Source organism: Sminthopsis crassicaudata, chromosome 6, assembly GCF_048593235.1.
Source record: "Sminthopsis crassicaudata isolate SCR6 chromosome 6, ASM4859323v1, whole genome shotgun sequence".
Lineage (NCBI taxonomy): Eukaryota > Metazoa > Chordata > Mammalia > Dasyuromorphia > Dasyuridae > Sminthopsis > Sminthopsis crassicaudata.
The window spans coordinates 3,161,777-3,172,497 of NC_133622.1; the positions used below are offsets into that span (position 1 = coordinate 3,161,777).

At 41.5% G+C, this 10,721-nt stretch overlaps 1 protein-coding gene across 1 annotated transcript in view; it reads right to left on the reverse strand.

Annotated features, from left to right (window-relative positions):
• Positions 1 to 4,510, reverse strand: part of SLC2A9 (solute carrier family 2 member 9) — a 179,535-nt gene extending 175,025 nt beyond the window's left edge. Inside the window, exon 1 of the mRNA XM_074276072.1 lies at positions 4,407 to 4,510. The gene's annotated coding sequence lies outside the window, so the exon portion shown is untranslated. The remainder of the gene's footprint in view (positions 1 to 4,406) is intronic.
• Positions 4,511 to 10,721: the final 6,211 nt, after the last annotated feature.

Below are 10,721 nucleotides of genomic sequence, written 5' to 3' on the forward strand. Positions count from 1 at the left end.
AAGGGGTCCCCTGCAGATGGAGAGGCTTGTCTTGGAGAGGAACTCTTCCTACTATGAGAGGGAGGGAGGAGGGAGAGGGATTTGGAGGCCATGAGAGGAGGGGACAGAGGGCTAGGAAAATGAAGTCCTGAGAAACTTAAAATGAAAAATTTGAAAGTAATAAGAATGAGAATCTCATCAATTTCCATCTTCAATTATTTTCTGCAAACCCCCAAAGAAGCCTCTGATTTATTTGAGAAAAAGGGGGAAGGCCTTAATTCTTTCTACTGCTCTTCTCTTCCCACATCGGAACTGATTTCTGTCGTATTTAGTTGGGGAAGAATGTCAAACACGATCGCAGGGCCGGACGTGACTGACAAACAGCTCAACTAGACACACTATTCTCTCACACACACACGCACACGCACACGCACACACGCATACATACGCACAGAATCTTAGACATTAGTGATTCCAGCTGTTCTTGAATAACAATTCCACAGCATTTCCCACAGCATCTCCTTAAAGAAAGGCAGCTCGTGACTCTCGGAATCAGCCCACATGCTTTTGAATGGTGTTAACTGTGAGGAAGGGCATGTAGAAGGACCTGAAAAAGAACTTCCTAAAGAAACTCGGAGAATTAACTATCATGCATAAAGCGTCAGAGAGAGACCCGGACAATTAAGTTTGATGGGACCGCAGGAGATGTTCTAAGACTGATCTGAATGAACTCTTTTTATTCTGGAGAAAACTTGACCTGGACAGTAGATTTTGGAGGAGAATTCCCAAGATGGCAGAGCAGGAAAAATGCAATTGCTGGAGGGGTCCCTGGTTGTAGCTATCAGCGAGAGCTGACTCCGGGTCCGACTTTGCTCACCGCTGATCCTTCCTGCAAATGTTTATCTTCATATTATCTGTTACTACTAGTAAATTAAATGGCCTGTAACACGGATGTTTGTCCAAGCCTATGAGACTGGAATTTGGAACAAGTGCGTTGATTTGTGTTGCTTAAATTACACGTCGGACACAAGGGTGGAAAAGGAGAGTGATAGACATGACAGAAAGCTTCAATAAACAATTTTACACGCTAGGAAGCAAAAAGTGGAGAAGGGGACTCGAGTAGTCATTTAATCACCACCTTGTTAAATAGAAATACACACACACACACACGTGTGTATGTGTTTGTAGAAGATTAATTGTCTAAGAAACTATGAATTTTTTACATTTCAGGCTAGCTTTCTGGAGGACCTCGGCATCAGCCCAAGTCCTTGGTCTTAGTGGAGGAGTGAAGGAGGCAGGAGAGCTACCAGGAGGCAGGTCAAAGAAGGAATGAATCATTTCCAGTTCTTCTCAGCCCTTAGATACCTGGGTATGATTACATCATTACAGCACACGGAATATGTGTGAACTAGAGAACATCACCATGCTAAGTACTGAGTATAGATGGGAACTAGAGAACAATCATCTCATCAACTGCATTGAGTTAACACCTTGTTTCAAGTTTACTTCCCCAGAGTTCCGGCCCTCTACAATTTTTTTTTAACTAGTTCATATATATGTATACACACACACACACACACATTTATATAGTTTTTAAAAAGAACAGGCCCTCCTTTAAAAAGAGGCAGGCCCTCCACCAAGTGTGTGCATAGAACAACCAAGGATGGGACAGGGAGGACGGCCTCCATCCCTGGGTGAGCCCCCGAGTCGTGCCTAAAGCCTCGAGGTCCCAAAGCACAGCCCAGAAGCGGGCCCACTCCATGAGAGTGGCAATGTGGCCTCCCTCAGACGGGCTGATCATTCGCCACATTACTCCAAGCCCAGACACAACCTTGTTGCCACAGTTGGGATTTTCCTGAGGCAGACAGAAGTCGTGCTGCTCTGGAAGCTCCCCTCTCCTCCCAGGATGAGATATGCCTTGGACTGACCCGGAAGAACCAGTCTCAGCATCCTCTGGCATCCCTATCTTGGGCAGGGCTTTTTGATAGTGAACTCAAGATTGCTCCATTTTTATTGATGCTCTGGCACTGATCCTGTTAGGGTCACTTCCCGGTTACCTTTCACCTGCACCATTCAAAGGTATTCTCCTCCATCTTCTTCTTTCATGGCTCACATGGAAAATCTGTTTTCTTCTTAAAGGCAGAGCTAGCCAACTCCTGCTCAGGTTCCCCTGCTTGCTGTAGTATTATAATCTGTTCTCCTCCTGTTTTCTGCTTATCCATCGGTAGCAACTTCATCTACGGAGACCCAGCTGGCTAGAGGCCTTCTGGAATTGTCTTTGCCCCTCCCCACTTCCATGCATGCCTTATCCGAACAGTGGTGAGATCTAGATTCTACTCCAGATTTTCTCTCCAATGCATCCCGTTATTTCTATATCCCAGGACCACACTCTAGAGAAGGCTACCATCACTTCCTCAGAGCGTTGCAACAACTTCCTATTTGTTCTCTCCATCCCACTTAAGTCTTCTCTTCTAAGGCAGATAAACAGGCAAGGCAAGACATATTAGATGTCACTGTGTTCTATAGAAAACATCTGATCCCTTAAAAGACTGAATCCAAATTTCCAGAAAAAGCTATTTCAAGAGCAGCCACATCCTTCAGAAAGAAAGGAGACAGAACGTAAAATACAGTGGCTCCTCTGGCCCACCTCCCTCAGAAAGAAAGGAGACAGAACGTAAAATACAGTGGCTCCTCTGGCCTACATCCCTCAGAAACAAAAGAGACAGAACTTAAAATACAGTTTCTCCTCTGGCCCACGTCTCTCAGAAAGAAAGGAGACAGAACGTAAAATACAGTGGCTCCTCTGGCCCACCTCCCTCAGAAAGAAAGGAGACAGAACGTAAAATACAGTGGCTCCTCTGGCCTACATCCCTCAGAAACAAAAGAGACAGAACTTAAAATACAGTTTCTCCTCTGGCCCACATCTCTCAGAAAGAAAGGAGACAGAACGTAAAATACAGTGGCTCCTCTGGCCTACATCCCTCAGAAACAAAAGAGACAGAACGTACAATACAGTGGCTCCTCTGGCCTACATCCCTTAGAAACAAAAGAGACAGAACGTAAAATACAGTTGCTCCTCTGGCCCACATCCTTCAGAAAGAAAGGAGACAGAACTTAAAATACAGTGGCTCCTCTTGCTGGTCCATCACCGCAGCATCAATGGTGACATCCAACAGCTGGATCAGAAGAGAGCCCACTAACCATAAAGATCCTGGCACTTGGGTGTGTGTTTGGCAGGTTGCCACCGCTTCCATCTGCAAACACACACACAAAGAAGTTCCTAGGGTCCTGTCGTGAGAACCCGGCCAGACACTAACAGGTCACTTCTGCACGTGGAGGTCTATCTCCAACACAAAATCCTGCCCTAAAGTACTCCTCTGACGCCTTGTTTGTTATAGTGGCAAAGACCTTGCTACCCCAGATCTGGTTGTCAAACTGGAAAGGCTGGACTAGCAATGGACCGTGTGGACTACAGGAACAGCCTAGCCAAGTTCATTATAATATTCAGGGATGTTTGTTTAGAGCATAACAACTCAAGAAAAACATTTACTGGAATACTGGGGGGCTGGGATGGATTCTTTCATTGAAGGGAATCGCCACACTGATGAAACTGCAGCTAGTGGAAATATGAAATTCAAACCTTGTCCCCCAAATTCACACAGAAAATAAAAAGGGGGGAATTGGGTATTTCTAAGGGTCTGGCTGGACCACGGCTCTGTAGCCTGGGGAACTGGAATTTCCTAGAGAGTGAATACTGCTCACCTGGACAGGGCTCAGCTCTAAAGACTCTCTCCTTTCAGTGAAAAAGAAGAATTCTAGCCTAATTATTCAATCTTTCTCCCTCCCCTCTACTTCCTTCAAGCCTCCAGCATTCCTGACTTAATTTATAAACCTCTGACTCAACAAGAGCCATGGCTCTCTCACCATCTTGTGGTATCAGCATTGAGGATATGGAGGCAAAAGGAGAAATGTGGATCCCCCCTCCTCCACTGTGGCTCATCTCAGATTGCATCTCTGAGGAAATGAAATGGGGAAATAGGAGGGAAAAAAATGATAAGGATTAGATATATATTTCTAATTTTAATAAATATTTATTTTAAATAAATATAAATAATAAATAGTAGGGGGGCAGCTAGGTGGCGCAGTGGATAGAGCACCAGCCTTGAATTCAGGAAGACCCAAGTTCAAATCTGGTCTCAGACATTTAACACTTCCTACCTGTGTGACCCTGGGCAAGTCACTTAACCCCAGCCTCAAAATAATAATAATAATAAGTAGTAGTAGTAACTGACTATGACTCAGATCCCTGATCCCGGTGCTCTTTCCTTCAGACAGAGCTACCTTTTTTCTCTCCAGCCTTTCCTTGTTAGAGCGATTACATGGGGTGCTCTTTCCATAACCTGGTGAGTAACTCGACATTTACTTACCTCCTATTTACTTAGATTCGCTGTCCTCTTGTATAATGTTAACTGTGAGAGCAAGGACTGCTGTGGGCTTTCTCTGTGCCATGATGGCTTGGCACAGCGCCTGGCACAAAGTAGGCACTTACTGAATGCCCGGGTCGGTAGAAAGTGTGATGGACCCCAGAACTTGAGCTCAGCCTCGACACTCGTGTGACTTTGAGCATGAGACGATCTCCGTGGGTTTCCGCTTCCTAATCTCTAAAAGAACAAGTTGGATTATATGCCCTCTGACGTGGTTCCATGATCCTTGAAACCTCTAAACACCATCTTGGAGTCATCCAAGCTGGCTGGACCAGCAGAGAAGCAGCTCCAAGGCATCTCTCCCATTCCGTGAACATCCCAGAAATCAAAGAGCCCCGAGCTCCTTCCTACCTTTGTGGTTCCAAGCTGCAGATGAATGAGGTTGACTCCTTGAAGGGAGGTCCTGGAATCTATGATTGGAATCTATAATTAGAATCACGTGACCTTACTGATGGCCACTTTCAAGTCAAGACACATGTCTCCTTATGCTTTGTCATCAGAGGAATTTTTCAGGTCAAGTCTGGTAGGTTGCCAGCCCTCGGCTATATTTCTTTACCTAGGTTTTCCACATTTGGCTTTTGCTGGAATAGTTGGTTTGCTTGAGAAAAATTAAGAAAAACAGCATTCCTGGGTTTAGTATTTGGTGAAAGAGTTACCCCGTTAAGCTGAAAACCCAAGAAAATCTTTCCCAAAATGTTAGTTTTGCTTAGCTTGGAATCCCAGCAATTTGATAAGAAACACAGATAATAGTAATATTCAATAAAAGTAATAATAAGTAATATATATAATAATATCATAAATAATAATAGTATAACATTTATTTTTCCTCTTGTTTAATTTTTATTTTTTCTTTATTAAACCTTTTCAGTTTTCAAAACATATATGTGGACAATTCTTCAACATTAACCCTTGCAAAACTTTGTGTTCCAATTTCCCCTGCCCTTCCCCCATGCCCTCCCTTAGATGGCAAGTACTCCAACACATATTAAACATGATAGAAATAAATCCAATATATGCATACATATTTATACAATTATCATGCTGCACAACAAAAATCAAATCAAACCAGTAAAAAAAAAATAAGAAAGAAAGAAAAAGAAAAGAAAAAAGAAAAGAGAAGAGAAAAAAAATAAAAGTCAAGCAAGCAATAACAAAAAGAGTGAAAATGCTGCGCTTTGGACCACACTCAGTTTCCAGTTTTCGCTCTGGGTGTAGATGGCTCTCTTCATCACTGAACAACTGATTTGGTTCATCTCATTGTTGAAGAGAACCATGTCCACAAGAATTGATCCTCATATAGTCTTGTTGTTGCCACGTACAATGATCTCCTGGTTCTGCTCCCTTCACTCAGCATCAGTTACTGTCAGTCTCTCCAGGCCTCTCTGAAATCATCCTACCTATTGTGTTCAAAGTTGCCCAGCTTTTCTTTGCTTCCTCATAGATTTTCTATTACTCTCTGCTGTGTTCTTTTTATATATTTTGCCCCTTCCTCCCCTTACCATCTAAGGAAGTTAATTACAATTAACTAATATTAGCAATTAAGTTTGGATATATTACATACATAAATGTACATATATTTATATATCTATAAACATATGCATATACACTCATACACATATTTGTAAGGCGGTACTAACATGTTTATTTCCTCCTCTGATCTGTTTCTCTGGGAGTGGATTAGCATCTTTCCTCATAAGTCCAAGTTTTTCAATGTTTTTCTAAATCAACCAGCTCATCATTTCCTACAGCACCACAATATTCCAACCCAATCCCATCCTATCTGACAGATTATCTATGAAAGTTTCTCTCCCCCCCCCAGTTTTCTGCATTCCTTTTATTCGTGGCTACATAGATTTTATTTATACACAAAAAAAACTTTACAATAATCAAAATTATTCTTTTTACACTTCAATGATACTTTCATCATAATATAGTTTAAGTCTGATGCTGCTGAATCTATTCCCTTTACATCCCTTTACATCTCCCCTCCCACCCCAGGTTTCTTTGAAGTTCTTGACTTTTTGTTCTTCCAAACAGACTTTGTTATTATTTTTTTTCTAACTCAATAAAACACATTTTTAGTAATTTATTTGGGATGACATTGAATACATAGATTATTGAATAAATAACTTAGGTAGAATTGTCATTTTAAAAATTATATTGGTTTTATCTACCCACGAACAATAAATATTATTTCAATTATTTAGATCTGTTTATTTGTATTTTTATGCAGGCTGAGTATTTTATGTTTATGTTCATATACTTCTGTGTCTCTTTTGGCAAGTATTTCTTACCAGATATCTTGCAGATCTTTTTTTTTTACTGTATTAGAAATGGCCTACAACAACACTTAATGATGTTGCTGACACATTGTAATTTCTCTGTTTTTGACTTTCATTAAATCTATTTAAATTTAAAATTTGTCTGAAGTTATGATACTATCCCTGCTTTTTAATATAAATTCTGCTCTTTGTTTTATGTGTGCGCTTTTCATTTTTATGTTTCCCGAAGGCAACACAATTCAGACTTTTTTAAAAATTAAATAATTTATTTATTTTTAATTTTTATAATTATAACATTTTCTTTGACAATACATATGCATAGGTAATTTTTTTATACAACATTATCCTGAATTTTTCCCCTCCTTCCCTCCACCCCCTCCCCTAGATGGCAGGCATTCCCATACATATTAAATATCTTAAAGTATATCCTAGGTACGATATATATGTGCAGAACCGAATTTTGTTGTTGTTGTTGCAAAGGAAGAATTGTATTTGGAAGGTAAAAATAAACTGGGAAGAAAAACAAAACAAAACAAAACAAAAAACAATGCTCACAGTTTACACTCATTTCCCAGTGTTCCTTTTCTGGATGTAGCTGATTATGTCCATCATTGATCAACTAGAATTGGATTAGCTCTTCTCTATGTTGAAGATATCCACTTCCATCAGAATACATCCTCATACAGTACCATTGTTGAAATATATAATGATCTGCTAGTTCTGCTCGTTTCACTCAGTATCAGTTGTTGTCTCTCCAAGCCTCTCCGTTTTCCTCCCGTTGGAAATTTCTTACAGAACAATAATATTCTATAACATTCATATACCATAATTTACCCAACCATCTCCAATTGATGGACATACATTCATTTTCCAGTTTCTGGCCACTATGAAAAGGGCTGCCACAAATATTTTGGCACATACAGGTCCCTTTCCCTTTTTTAGTATTTCCTTGGGATATAAGCCCAGTAGTAGCACTGCTGGGTCAAAGGGTATGTGTAATGTGCTGTTGTCTCCAGAAGCTGCCAATCGTTCTCTGGGAGGAGATCTGCTGTGTCAACTCAAATCTCTCAGACAGATTCTTGTTCCTGTAGAGAACTGTTGTCTCCAGACAGTTGCCGTTAACTCTCGTCCAGAGAAGTGATTTCCCTTCCTGCAGAGAGCTGCCTCAAGTCTGGTCTAGAGCAGAGACTCCCTTTTCCTCCAGAGCTGCCCTTTTTTATCCTCCCAGAGAATGGGCGTGGGATAATGCAAGGGCTTCTGGGAAAAATTACTTCAACCAATGAACTTGCTCCTCCTAAGCATGCAAGTTCTTCCCCAGAAATTCACAAGTAAAATTCCCAGTCATGGCCGGAACTAGAGAATTGTCAAGTACCGATTTAGCACTTAGTAAGAACCTAATATCTCATTATCTCATTAGCACTTAGTAAGAACCTAACAGGTATGCACATTTTGGTAACTTTTTGGGCATAATTCCAGATTGCTCTCCAGAATGGTTGGATTCTTTCACAACTCCACCAACAATGCATCAGTGTCCCAGTTTTCCCACAGCCCCTCCAACATTCCTCGTTATTTGTTCCTGTCATCTTAGCCAATCTGACAGGTGTGTAGTGGTATCTCAGAGCTGTCTTAATTTGCATTTCTCTGATCAGTAGTGATTTGGAACACTCTTTCATATGAGTGGAAATAGTTTCAATTTCATCATCTGAAAATTGTCTGTTCATATCCTTTGACCATTTATCAATTGGAGAATGGCTTGATTTCTTATAAACTAAAGTCTCTATACATTTTGGAGATGAGGCCTTTATCAGAACCTTTAACTGTGCTCTTGGATAGGCCGAGCGAATATAATTAAGATGACAATACTCCCTAATCTATTTATTTAGTGCTGTACCAATCAGACTCCCAAGAAACTATTTTAATGACCTAGAAAAAGTAACAACAGAATTCAAATGGAACAACAAAAGGTCGAGAATTTCAAGGGTAGTAATGAAAAAAAAAATTAAATGAAAGTGGTCTAGCTGTACCTGATCTAGAACTATATTATAAAGCAACAGTCACCAAAACCATTTGGTATTGGCTAAGAAATAGACTAGTTGATCAGTGGCATAGGTTAGGTTCACAGGGCAAGATAGTGAATAAAAATAGCAATCTAGTGTTTGACAAGGCCAAAGATCCAACTTTTGGGATAAGAATTCATTATTTGACAAAAACTGCTGGGAAAACTGGAAATTAGTATGCCAGAAACTAGGCATGGACCCACATTTAACACCACATACTAAGATAAGATCAAAATGGGTCCAAGATTTAGGCATAAAGAACAAAATCATAAATAAATTGGAGGAACATGGGATGGTTTACCTCTCGGACTTGTGGAGGAGGAAGGAATTGTGTCCAAGGGAGAACTAGAGACCATTACTGATCACAAAATAGAAAATTTTGATTACACCAAATTAAAAAGTTTCTGCACAAACAAAACTAATGCAAACAAGATTAGAAGGGAAGTAACAAATTGGGAAAACATTTTTACACAATTCAGACTTTTAATCCTCATATTCTGGGTGTTTGTCCCAGCCACATGCTAAATTATAATGACTGTGTTTTTCCCCTCTTTTCCTCAGTATCCTTCTCACCCTACTCATCCTGCCTCTCCTCACTCCTCCGCTTCACTTTGCTTCCATTCCATTGGATTCACGTTCTATAATTTGTTGAGTCTCATGGCCCGGAGACTTTCCTTAAAATCTGGGCAAGTGTCAGAGGCTGCCTTGCTGAGCGTGTGTTCTTCTTTCCGTATTTACCCCTGGTGGTGGGAGAAAAGAAAGAGCTGAAATCATCCATACAACAGGCCTGGAGGAAAACGTGTTGTTTTAAAATTAGAGACCCAGAGAGAAGAAGTGACGAAAAACAGCAGCCAATTCCTTTCTCCAGGACGGGTTTGCTTATTATCAATGGCCGGAGCAGCCTGGGAGGGTCTGGTTAGGGAATCTATGACACAGAACTAACCCACCGAACCTGTAAATTCAGTCATCCAGTCCCCCCTCCCCCTGCAGTTCCCATTACGTGTAAGGCTCTGTGCAAAAAGCTCAGAAAGCTGCAAACTGAGGACGGTTCCTGCCCACCAGGAGCTGACAGTCCAGTAGAAGGAAGAGATAAAAGCGGATAGATAGAATACGAATTAAGGGCACGTGTGGATGGAAAATACTCAGACTGCTCTGAGGAGGAGGCAAAATCAGGGAAGGCTTCCTGGAAGAGGGGACGCTGGAGTCGGGTCTCGAAGGAGGAGTGGGTTGTGATGGAAATGGGAGGGGAGGCGTTCTAGGGCTGGGGAGGGCTTGAGACACCCCGGACCACGGGGGGGGGGGGGTAACATGGGGGGTACCAGAGAGAAAGGCCTCTAAGAAAGTTAACCGGGCCCAAGGAAGGAGAGAACAGTTGGAAAGAGACAATAAAGCATCTGGACTTTAACTCCTGGCTGCATTTGAGGTGATTATTGAACTGAACTGAAACAAAGGCTGCTGCCTCCAGAAGCTCCCCAGGAAACCTGCTCCCAGTGAACATTGCACTTTAGAGAAGAACATTACAGGAATGGATCTGGAAATGAAGATGACGGGAAAAAGGCATCAACAACACATTAACAAATAGAAAATTTAAAAAGTTACAGGACAATCTATTGTAGCCCGGTTAAACCTTTAGCACGATTCTCACAGCATCCACTTGCAACTTTCTTTTCTCTCCTTAGTTCCATCCACTATCTCTCCCAAAGCCAAGAGCCCCAACTCCTACTTATCAGAAAATCCAAGCACCACCATGAACGCCAGCTTACTCCTCCTCTGCTCTTCAGTATCCTTTCCCACTGTCCCCCATCCTTATCCACTTTGATCCAAGCCATCTGCTTTGAGGAAGACGTTTCTCTTTTTATTAAGCCAGACCAACCCCTCTGTGGGCACCCTTGATCCTATGCATTCTAAGCAGCTCTGGG